The 13,195-nt window shown below is 39.9% G+C and overlaps 1 protein-coding gene across 2 annotated transcripts in view; it reads right to left on the bottom strand.

Moving 5' to 3' along the window:
- The window catches only part of LOC100742394, a 116,382-nt gene extending 103,884 nt beyond the window's left edge, over positions 1–12,498 (bottom strand). Inside the window, exon 1 of one of the 2 annotated variants that reach the window (XR_002946851.2) lies at positions 8,373–12,498. The gene's annotated coding sequence lies outside the window, so the exon portion shown is untranslated. The remainder of the gene's footprint in view (positions 1–8,372) is intronic. The other variant, XM_003490368.4, reaches the window with a different exon arrangement.
- Between the last annotated feature and the right edge of the window lie 697 nt (positions 12,499–13,195).

Here is a 13,195-nt window from a genome sequence, read left to right as displayed (position 1 = left end):
TGGCGAGATCGGGGGACAGCTAGCCAAGCAGCCGGTCGAGCCACCTCACCGGGTTAATTTATCTCGTTAATTGCCATCGTAATCGACCAATCGCAGTGTATCGTCGCGTCGAATACGCTCCGTCATTGGTTCATCGTGGACACGGTTATAACGGTAGACGAAATGGTACCGTAACATCGATCCACCGACACGAAATCGGTCGATAGTATGGCGGATCCCAGAGATATTAATCGCTCCTGGTCACCGTTCCTTTTTATCCCACCTTTCAGTTTGTCTCATATTTTGTCTTTTATTCTATCGCCACGGAAATGGTTCAAGACTTGTCGACCAAACCATACGTGTTACACACGCGTTTACCTTTAAAGCGATTACCAGTCCTGGGACACGCGAGTTTCGTTCCTTAATTAACTGTCGCTCTCATCGTCAGGGATAAGCGGCTTGATTTCGTCGTTTTACGAGCTGATAATTTGATCCGTTTTACGAACAACGACTATTAACGTGTAAACACCGGTCAGCATAGGATCTACGAGAATTTATACGAGTCTTTCGTCTGCCATTTTATTGCTCCGTTTTATGTATTACCGGTAAGTCTTTGGAAGGGAGATTTTAACTTTCTGCGAACTTGTTAATCGCGATGAAAGGGTCATTACCTTTGAATTACGCAACGTTTATTTGTTATCTATATCTAGATGTTAAAGATATTTTAAAAAGTGCGTGCCCCTTCGACCGATAATTTCTCAGCGGAAAAAAGAAATTGGAAAACGTGGACACTCGAGGCAGCTGATAAAATTCCATCGTGTTTGATGGCGAAATGATAAAAGATTTTCCAGAATCACGTCCAATAGGTGATCGATAGAGGTATATTGTTGCAGAAAAGGATTGAAAGATATCTCGAATTGGTCGATAGGGCGCCTTGGTCAACAAATTCTCCGATAAAGCTAGGGTTATGGATGTAAACAACATGCGATGGACTCGATCCGTGAAACGTACCAGTTTCATACCATAGATCGAAACTTTTACCTTACAGCAAAACAGCAAAACACCGAGGAACACTATCGGCCAACTCTTTATCGAACATTCCGCAGATAAGGAGACGACCCCCTCTATTGGTTCTTTGCGCCGTATGGCGCCTATGTAGATTTTAATGAACGTTTTACAGTAACACAGGTGTGCGTCGGACATCTCTATTTAAACAGAGCTCTCTTAGAAGCTCTCCTATCTCACGTGAAAATTTCGATAAAGACCTAATGTTCCCGTGGCGTATACCAGTATACCATCACGAAATGGAGCAAAACGCACGAATACGTGTCTCGTGAAAGGAATATAATGTATCATAGTTATGGTATCGATCGTGCCAGCGCATCTATTGTTTTCTTTTTTCTAAAATACTACCTCTTTTGCGTCGTTTTCTGATAACAACGCGTTATCATCGAAGTGAATTTTACATCGTTTCTGCCTTTTCTCATTAAAAATTTTTTTCTAAGCTCCGTTATCGAGAGATAATGAAACTTGTATGTTGCATAGAATCGATGTGTTTGTTTATCGAACGACTTGAAACGTCGAGTGACACTTGGAGAAATAAACAACTTTCTCTGGGAAATATTTTATAAACACGAATGTCTAGTGTTAGAAATGTTATAAAAGAAAAATCAATCGAAGGGCTTGAAACAAAGACGGCCCTTGTCCGTGTTCGTCTTTCTCCAAAAAAAATAAAAGAGCAATTCTGATCGAAAATCATGACTACGTATAAGCACTACATAAAGAGGTTCCGCGCCCACTTTTCAGTACACACCTTCACCACACCTTTTTGCTTAAAACAACCGACAGAACCACCGAATCCCACGCTGTAAGCCCCGATAAGCGCCATTAATCGCTCGCAATGAATGTCAGGTAATAGGCGGCATGCCGCGTGTCGCGAAACGGAGGACCAGGGGCAGCTAAACTAACTGACTGTAAATCAGATTTTTGCAAACGAACCGCGACAAACGGAACGAAAGTCGGGTAATAAGCTGCTTACGTTTATGAGCGAGATATCTCGTCTATAAAATCAGATAAAAATCAAAATTTTTTAGAAAAAGACAGACGCTAAAACGTTAAGACGCTAAAACTCTGTAGTAACTTATCGATTTAGTTGAAACTTCAAATAAATTTATTTTAAGATATCCCTAATTTGACTTTCACCTTGAAGAGTAAATTTGACTAGAAAACTTATTAAAACACGATTGAGGAATTTTCTTAAAAAATTGATCTGTATATCTTGAATTATTACGAAATTATTATTCGCTCTGTAAATCAAAGGGAAACGAAATTATTCAAGAAAAATTATACAGAAATTATTCAACTACGCTACATATGATTATCAATAATTATATAAATTCTTCTCACTACCAAAAATAATTCGTTCGTGTAATAGGAGCCAACATATATATAAGTGGATTTAACTGGTTTAAGTTCATTTAATTGAGCGTTAACTAAAATCCCGTTCAAATAAATACAGTTCTATTATATTAAAAATCAACTGAAAATAAACCCCTTTGCGCGAAACAGTTGGATCGTTGATCGTAAAAGTGAGTATAAGTAGGCGTCCGAAAATAGTCGTTATTTGGACGACGACAGTCGGTGGGTACTGATACCTCGTGGGATATCCGTTGCACCCTTGGAGAAAGGATGGCCTCTAGATAGAGGTTCTGCTACGTTTCAAATGTCCCGGGCTCCTCGGGCGCATTCCTGTATAAACACGAACGGAAATACACCGAGAGATCCACCGAGTGTGGCTTCGCCTTCATTCAGAGAGCGCGTGGTTAGCTTCATTCACAGCTACCCCCACCCCTCGACACGCTCTCACTCCTCTAACTACTACTATGTGTAGTTGCCAGACGCGCGTCGTGCCTAAACAACCGGCGCGCTTAGATCATTCGAAATTAGATGGACAGTCTGTAGGGTGCCGTCGCTGGCCCGGATCTACACTAACGGAAGTGACTGGCGAAAACGGTAAACGCTGATTTCCCTGTGCCGAGCCAATTTCGATCGGGTCGTGGTCCCCACGTTCGTTCAACTTTGCCAAACCGTGCGTGACTAACGCGTCCCTTTTTTATTCGAATCATTTCTCCGTGACGTTTCGATTAACCATTTTCTTATTATTACGTGTTTCCTTGATGACGTTGCATCGATCGAGAGAATAAATCTCGTTGTAAATGAATGGAAAGTTTTGGTAGGTTTAATTTGACGATTTAAATGGCTATCGATGGGTGTGGAAGGGAGTTTGTTTATGGGAGTGGAGTTACATATCCGGTGGAGGGCAACGATATATAATGTGTGGATTTGTTCCTTGAATGTTTGACTATAGATATATGTACATAATTTATTGAGTGAAATAAAGTATATGTAAACTATGAAATTAAAGAATACCGACCTTACGAAATATCGTTATTTCATATTATTTATTATGGAATACCTTTTTACGAATTAACATTGTGTTCGTTATTTTGCCTCGCAAGGTAAACTTCTTCTCGCGGATAATTAAATTTACTCTTTGAGATGGAATCCTAAGGCGTTAATCCTAAAGCGTATGTGTACTATACGAGCGTCTGGTCCCGTGCAGATGAGCGCCACTTCAAACGGCCACGAAAGTAAACCATACCGAGCCTTGGAAGTTTTAGAATTACTAGTCGGTTTCCTACGGTCAACTCGTGCTTTGAACTTTTAAAAATAAAAGGAATCCGAGAGAACGAGATAGTTCCGCGACGGGAACTAGTTACTAAGAATAAGTGGATAACTAACCGTTGAATGAACGATCGTTAGGTAAACATGGCTCACGACATTTAGTGTCCCGCGAACGGCGGCCAATGATGCGCGTGCTAATCGTCAAGCCTAATTCGATTTCCTATTTAAATAGCAAATTTGAAGAGGCGCACCGCGCAAAGGAGAAATAATCGTTTATATAAATATGCATTAAAACGGTGAAGCACTTTACGTAATATTTACATTGTCATGTTCAAGGTTCGAGATCGTCGAATATAACCACGATATTTCTCTATAGTGTGATTATAGGTGTTGTATAATTTCAATCACGAGCGCATGATTCTTGAAATGATTTAGAATCTTTCGAATCTTCCACGAGCAAGTATAATATTTGCAATAGATGTTTATAGACAATTTTATCAACATCTTCTTAATGTACGAGATAAGTAATGTTTATAAAAAGATGCAAATTTTATGTAAACGTGTCGACTTCTCTGAAGCTTCGTATTCATGAATTTCAAACTTTTCCTCGCATACTTCTTCACTAATTTATATAGAAAAATTTATTTCATCGTCTAATCGGCACTGATCGATCGAAGAAAAGCAATAAAGTTACACTTCTAGGATTAAATGTCTTCTTGAAGCTAGATTGTCAAAGGCATACCGTATGAAAGTACTATACACCATTTTCAGGGACAAGCTGTTTTCTTACTTGAAATAACCTGGCCGTCAAAAAGGTTCGCTTTTTTTTACCGTACAAACCCATCGATTATCATGTATTCCACATTAGCATTACTCACCGAACCTCGACGTCTAGACGCACGCTTGTCGGATGTGCACTTCATTGAACCCCCGGGTACACTCGCGTACACGCTTGTCTTTCGTAAGCAGCGTAGCGCAAACACCGAACGAATAAAACAACTAAAACACGTCGATCGAGGTGGATTTGCTCGCGTCGGGTGCAATGAGTCCCGTTCAGGCTTCCTTTATGTGGAAAATTTCTAATAAAATTACAGCTTCGTGAATTAATAAGAAATGACACTAGTTTCCCTTGAACATAACCGATTAATTATCAAGATCGTACGATTGATAATAGAAATTCTTGGGATATCGAAGAAAAGTTCAAGATTTCTCTAGTTAAATAAATTGCATAAATAAGTTGATCATATGGAAAACCAGTATTTTGAAAGGTCTTACAAAAATTCAGTGTCTACGATTAGAAATTTCTTGGATAAGATATGGATAAGGAATAGTAGACATCTTGGAAGGAACATGGCGAGACGAACACTTATTTGGCAATTCATTAAGAACCACTATCGAAACTTAATTAACAAAACAGACGAAAAATGTTCTTTCGAAATTTATTCGACGATCTATCGGTAAAGTATCGAACTGACAACAGTCAAGTTGTTCAGAGTGTACGAATAACAACGAGGAAACTAATTAACGGTAAATGAATAATCTATGCCGTATCGTTTAAATACTAAATACTTCTTCGAGTTCAAATTACTAATAAAACAATCGTAAAGATAATTAAAACTCGTCAAGAAATTAATATAGGATGGTGAGAAAAATGATCGAATAACCGAGAAGCATAAATACAGTACGTATTAAATCAAACAATTTCCTATCGATATAGATAAACAAACATATTTCGGAAGATAAGTATATACTTCAAGTTAAATTTCTGTGGCAACAAACAAAAAAAAGATACCCAAATTTCCAGATTAATTTCCAAGATTAATTTGCGTTGATGGAATGTTTTTTGCTTCCTTTAACAAATACTACACGCCCCTAAATTACCCGACTCTTTTTTCACATCGCCCTCTATACCGCACCGAGTAACGACACAAATAAACACCGTGAAAAAAAGGTACACGATCGCGAAGCTGCTCCTTCCAATCGCAAACAAATTCACGGAACACCCTATGTTATGTGTTAAGGGAACCAGCCGGTGTCGATCGAGGAGCAGCACGAGTGGGACAGGTTCTCGTAATAAATCGCGGTCGCGCGAAGAAGCTGCGCCATGCAATCAACCAACGATGCGTCTGCAATCTCAAGACCTGCACGTACGCGGTTTACGTGGTGCGCGTCTCGCCAGGACGAGGACCGCCGAAATTACAGCTATTATCACGATAAAGGTGAGAACCAGTCGCTGTTTGCTTAACCCGATAGAAAATCGGTGGAGAGGTCGTCCACGTTCCTCTCCTTCTCGCTCGTGTAAAACCGTGTTTGACGTAAGAAGAGAAGGAAGATACAAGGCGGTCTGGTAAAAGGGAGAACAAAATCTGGCTGCTCACCCCAAAAATGGGCGGGGTTTAACGTTTAACCCACGAGTTAACGGGGCGTGCCTCGGTGAAACGGTAAGACTACGATTTACACTCTCGCGTTTCACGCACCTTCTATCTACCATTTACGAAACCCGCGCACCTTTCCTCGGTACGCACGTGAATTTATTGTTTCTTCTACCGATATTAACGGACCATCATTACACAGAAAACGCGCGCGAACGCGGTGTGCCCGCACGTGCACTGAACCCTGCTTCTTCCCTTCGATCGCTCGTTTCCCTCTGTGTGGTCGTATTAAACTTCGCTCGATGTGTTTATTCAGGCTGGATGAATATTATCGGCGATATCAATCGTACGTGTTCGAATATGTTTATGGTATTAGGGTGACTGCATAACGCGTGGCTGCGTTTTAAAGATTGAATAGTTTTGAGCCACTTTTCAGCCATTTTAGAACAGATTCAGTTCATAATGGTATCTTAGAATGCGAAAAATTGAAAAATTTAGCGGTATATTAAGACGTTAAACGGTGAAAAGTTACGTTCAACTTGAGAGCTGATATAGGAATTACTTCTGATTTTACTAAATCGAATTTAGGTTAACGTTAGTTAATAAGTGTGTAGATATGTGCTTGGTAAATGTTGGGTTACATTGCGAACGGTTCTAATTGTGACGAATAAATAAGATGGAATGTACAACGTAATAGAAGTCTAATAATTCTGGAATTCTAATATAATAGCATTCTAATATCATTTTCAAATTGTTGTAGCGTATTGAAGACAAGGTTTTGCCATATATTCAGACAGGGGAATTTTAAGCTTGTCCGCGTATATTTAAATCAAACTGTATCGAGGTGTCCTATGTGTAACACGCGTACGCCACAATTTCGCAATACTAACGATTGAATAGCTTTAGATACGATTGAAGTACTTACAGAACGCTAACGTCATTCTTATCGTATATGTTAATTCATGGTAATATCGCTGCGCGGCGGCATCGTAAGTGGAGTAATGGTTAATCAATAAAGCATCGCGTGAATGTTCGTGTTTCGCGAAAGGATACTTATCTTACTCAATAATCGTAGAAAACACTTGCTTGATCTTGTCAGATTTTGTTGGAAATATTATTTGAAGGGAAAATGAGAAACCATTTTCTTTTAACTAGATCATTGGATACTAATATCCCTTAACTAGTACTTCGAAATTAAGATCTATTAGCAACGCTAAAAAAATAAAACTAAATAGAAAAATTCCGAAATTTCAGAGATATATGAATAAACTTGTCTCACTTATAAAAAATATGCCAGATTCTTCTATAAAATTTTTGTCTCTGTTTCTATTTAACTGTTAAACATACCTTATCAGAACCTACGTGTTAATAGCAAAAATTTTAATCTTTCGATTGATATCGAACTATATATTTGGATGTTTCATTAGCATCAACCGGGACTCTAAATGCTACGTCATTGGAGTCGCGACAAAATAGTGGTTAAAAATATTATGTTCTAACTATGGTATGTCATAGTTTATTATCAATGTAATCGCATCCCTTAAAACTTGATTTGAGCTACGGAACGTATTAAAGTATGAAACAACGCGGAACACAGATTCGCCGAAACTTGAAGAGCAGAGTCAACGAACGGACATCTGCCATGCATTCTCGTCGTGTTCGGAATTTTTATTTCATATGTCTGTGCATGCAAACGAATGGGTTTTCCACACTTTATAAGACACAAGTTGCAATTAGTCGTGAAATATGGCTGCTTTACAATAACAGAGTTATAGGACGAAATATTTCGATATTGAGACTTCGGTAATAATGAATCGTTTGTTTTGACGATCTACTATCTTTGATTGATATTATCTTCGTTAACTTGGATTGTTTATACTTCGATAAGCAAATAATTTTTAAATGTATCTCTTGAGAAATTCGGCTGTATAAAATATAAGCGAACGAGGAAATAAATTTGTATATAAATAATTAAATAATATACATCCCATTAAGCATCTCACAAGTAGTATGTTTAATCTAATGCTACATAATAAGTAAATAAAAATCTTCCTATTATTATAATTTAATAGTTCATTTTAATAAATATGTTCCTAAATAGAATATATATACACGTATATAATTTTCTATCTATTCAGATATTTCGTGCCATTTCTTAATAGGAATAAAGACCTAAAGCATCTTTTAACTATGTGTAGACATATATATAATTACATACTGAAATGTAAATTTTAACCTATTTTTCTAATTCAATTCAAAGCATTAAATATCAAATAGCATCGAAAGCCTTAAATATATTTTGCAATTTTGAAAAGCGTAATAATGATATGTACTCACCAAACCGAATACTGCATGAAATTCTGCAGATACCATTCGTGGCAAATTTCGTCACTACAAGCTTGATGTTATCCTTAACACAGACGCGATGACGTTTTTTCGATGAAAATCTTGGAAGTCGAAATTCTATTTTTCTTCTATGAATTCTTCACTGAACAATTTCACTGTCGTTCCACGATTTATTTATGTTTCATTTTATCTTCACTTAATTGTTATCGTAATATAAAAAATATCGAGAAGTGTATAAATAATATAATAATTAGACACTTGAACATTTTGGTGCTGATATGTTTGGACACAATCGCTTTCGTAATGCTTAAAAATATTCAGGGTCAATTGGCGAGGACGTTGACAATCTTCGAAATGCGAAGCAATTGCACTTTCGACACGTGCCTGTTCACTTTCGAGATCTAGGTAAACGAACGATGCCTCGGTAGAATACTATATAACGGTACGCGATGTTTCCTATCTTCACTGACAGCTGTGCAACAGTGTCACAAAAGTTCCCCAGACAGTCGGCAGAAAGATTACCTTACAATATTTAAAGATGTTTCAGTTCGTAACGTTTCAATCTCCTCGATTCCGAATAAACATCGCTACACACGTTTCCGTTGCACCATGTCAATTTTAAATACAAAGTTCCCCGACAGAGCGTCGCTGTAGTCTACGTTTGAAGTTCTCGCTAACTTCACGATCTTCTGTTCGTCTCGAAAACATTCGATCGCGCGTTTTCACTTTCTTTCAGCATCTCTATTGTCTTTTTGAAACTACCATCGTATGGTAATTACCTTATGAAACGTCGATAAATATTTGACCAATTGTTTCTACACGATATAAACATCGTTATCCGTATGTAGAAAGATTAGTAATCCAAATCGGAAATTTCGTTGGCACTTTGGCGTGCGATCTTGCCAAATAACAACGATCACGAAACAGGCTTCCTCGAACAACGAAAACTGTTAGGAACACCGGTCACACGTGCGTGCACCTTGCTCGGCTGCCAGGACGATTCACGCGGCATAAAGACACAACACGTCACGTAGATGAGGAATGCATCTCGTGCCCCGCAGAGGCGTTAGCGTCGAAGCAGACTGAACGAATTTCACGAATAAACGACGCCCAAAGCGATGTCTGAACAAATGGATGGGACGATCGTTTCTTTAACGTCAAAAGGGAAGAGAAAGGGCTCGGTGGGAAGAATGGAAGAGAGAAGAAGGAGAAACGCGTGGTGGAATAAGGCGTAGAAAGAATATGGAAAGCAAGAAAGGCGAAGGAATTGATGGATGTTGGATTATCCGTAAGAGTAAACGTGCAACCGTTGCTCGGTTCTCAATGGCCGTTGCTCCGTGGTGGCGCGAGACGCATAATTTGTGCGCATTACTGCCAAGATATATGACGTTCCAAGATGCTAACGACGAAGACTATACGTTACTTCCTTCCGATCCTTCCTATGCTCCTCGAAACCTGCCCCCCAGCGGTAATAGAATTCACCGGCAGAAGGTGGTGCGTTCGGATCTCTTGTAATTTTCTTTTCTCGAGATCGATCGCAATCTGATCTCTGGTCGGTAGGTTTCTTGTCCGCGTTATCTCGCCGCTGTTGAGCGTCGCTGATAATAACGATTATTTTATATGTCTAAGACGACGCGACGACTGGACGAGTCATTCGGACGGTGTGCGAGGGGATGAAGATTGCTCCAATGAGATTGCGTAGAATATTTGTCATCGATCGGCCGTTGTCATCGATCGATATTCGAATTTTCAGTTTATATTTTGATCCATCTTAAGAAGTTCCCTGAATCTTCTTGCAAAACCAGTTACGCTCTTTTTAATCCTTCTAATGAAGTACTTGCTGGCTTTTAATAAATTGCAGAATTTACCAATTGGAATTTCCTGTTCTTCCACATAATTTTCTTCGACGTATATATTATATATATCGCGTGTACAAATTTAGACAATTTCGATGTTACGACGTCACGCACACACGTTCGTAGCGAGATAGGATAATTCCGCTGTTACGCAACGGGTATAGATTCCCTGCAAAAGTGGCTCTAAATAATTATGTATCTCGATATCGACGCTGCACCATGCATTGGAAGAAGTTAATACTGGCGCCACTTGCGGAGATCTTTTAACTTTCTTTTACGAGAAATCACCACTAGTCTCGTTCAATGCATAATTGCAGTCGTTGCCTGTCTACGTAACCATTCCAAGAGTTTTTTCCATTCCGTGGTTCTCGCGACAAAATATATCACATCAACACGAAATGCATACGAAACGAATATTAATTTTGATTCAAACATGGATAAGATTATTCGAGCTGACACGTGTCCTCAATAACGAAAAGAATCGTGAAGAAATATAATACTCGCGGATAATTCAATTTCTCATCAAGCATGAAAATAACTGAGGAATTACGTTTATCGAATCGATACAGATCGCGGTACACATACTTCGATAACGGGTTATCTCGTGTGATGTCGTTAGGCGATTCGTGTGATTTAACTCGAAGCGAACACTTTAACCTTGTTCAACGTCAAAGTTCTTCAATCGGAAATCTTCGAATATCGTTTATCTTCGACGAATACCTCTGTCACAAGATTCACTTGATCACTTTGAAACTCAACATTTCGCGTAACGTTTGTACTTTTATCGTCCACCTTCGTGTAATCCGATTTAACGATTACGAATTTCAACGAAATTACCGATTAAATTCGAACAATTACAATACGCGTTCTACGAATTTCTCAGAAAGTTTCTTCGATGTAAACGATTATCGAAAGAAAAACTCCATAAACTTGCGACACTGAACATTTTCTCAATGTTTTCACACGACGCGAACGTCCCACGTTCGGAGAAAAGGCGGCAAAGTGGGCAGCTCGTATCGATCACGATTCGATTTTCGAGAAAATTCGGTTCGTTCGATTTCTCGATCTATGGTTTGACTGATCCGAACGCGAGACGACAGAAACGCGGAGAATCGTCGAAAACGAATGAAGTGGCGCGATGGTATCGTCCCCGGTAAGGCGAGACCGGCGCTCGCGTGGAAATCAAGAGTAACACTGACTCGATCGTCGAGTTGTGGAGCGATAGGTGGACCGTACGTGCGAGTTGGTCCTCCCGCATGCGAAGCGTAGCAAGTTCGGGGTGCGTGTGCGATAGTTGCAACGCGTACGCCGCTCGATATAAAATCGATAGGATAAACAATGATGAGAGCGTCAACGGTGTTCTCGACAAATACGATATCTATAGCCTTCCTTTTAACCAAGTGACCGACCTCGTGATTAAGAGTACTTCGTGTTCGTTTAACAACACCGGCCAAGAATTTCAAGTTTCTCCTGATTTCACCAACGTCGTCGCATTTGCGCTTACACTTTCTGGATGAAACGACGATATTACCAAAAGAATTCTCAGTACTCCAGTCAGGAATGATGGTAAGTTTATTTTTTATACGCCACTTTCGCGGGAATCTGTTACTACCAAGTAAGGTTATGTTTGTTCCGTTGAACAATTTCTTCGAGCAAGCATTAACGAGTAACTGCAACGACGTAGAGTTCGCGACGTTAGTTGTGTCTCTTCCTATCTTCTCGCGTATGTAAAATACGATCAGCTTCCTGATAGAAAGATCTCCTGATTGTCGATTAACGATCGAAACACTGGAAGCGGTATCTCGTCCTCCGGTGTTGTTTCGGCGACGTGGTTCAATGAGCGTGGCTCTCAAAGTGTCTTCGGTCACGTTACCGGCGGTGTAATTTCGCGCAGGGTCGATGAGAAATTTTGGCGTGGTGCTGGGAAGGTTGGAACGACGCATGGCCATACGGAACACCGTGAGGGCCGATGATCGCCGCAGACTGCTCTGACCGAGAGCAGCGAGGCTTCTCCGCAACGGCAAAACCGTGTATGCTGGTGCTGCTGTTGGCTGCTTCTCCACCACGGTACGAGTACCGTGCTGTCGTGGCTCCTCACCACCACGTAGAACCCTAAATCCTGCGTAACGCACGCCCCCACTCTCCCTCGGACGTTTCCCCACCAATACGCTTCTGTCTAACATCCCCGTTGCCGAAGATCAACCGTCACGCAACCAATTCCCGTATTTTAGAAAAGTTGTGTATGTACACTGTTTCACTCGTGAACCGCGTTGCCTTTTAACGTTGCTATATAAATCCGAGGGCTATTTTAAAATCATATAGTAACCTTGAGTTTAAAAATAACGATACATTTCACCGTCTGTTTGTTTAAAAATTATCAGATCAGCGATGTTCAACAACTTTTGCACAGCATTAATATTAAATGTTCGTATATTCTGCACAGTCCACGTAATACTAATATATTTTTGTAACTAATAGTCTTTAGCTAATTAACAGCACTTTATCGATTTAATTATAGTATTAATTTACCACTTATTTTTTTGAGTCCGAGGATGAACGTATTCGTTGAATCAACGTGACTTCTCGACCGCAGCATCGGTTGAACGTAATCGATATTTTATCGGAAACACTTCGTCGATCGAACGTGACATGTCTTTTGCACGGAACCAGAGTTCGACGGGTTCTGTTCGAGATGCACCTGGAATGATGCATAACGCAGGGTCCATGCATAAAACATCCCCACTTCTCGGTTTCAAGACGACGTCAGACCAATCTCCGTCCACGCGAACAGGCTTAAACTACTTATTTCTTCGCAAGCCGCTTACCTCAATCTTGGAACCGATCGCGGAGTTCGATGCACCAGGCGTGGAGATACTGGTCGCTCTACACAGGGCGCCGCACTAAAAATAGCAGGAAAAAATTTTTAACGCGGAGTCACGCGAATTACTGGATTCCTTT

Source organism: Bombus impatiens, unplaced genomic scaffold, assembly GCF_000188095.3.
Source record: "Bombus impatiens unplaced genomic scaffold, BIMP_2.2 scf_0418, whole genome shotgun sequence".
NCBI lineage: Eukaryota > Metazoa > Arthropoda > Insecta > Hymenoptera > Apidae > Bombus > Bombus impatiens.
This window is presented reverse-complemented; position numbering and strand designations above follow the sequence as displayed.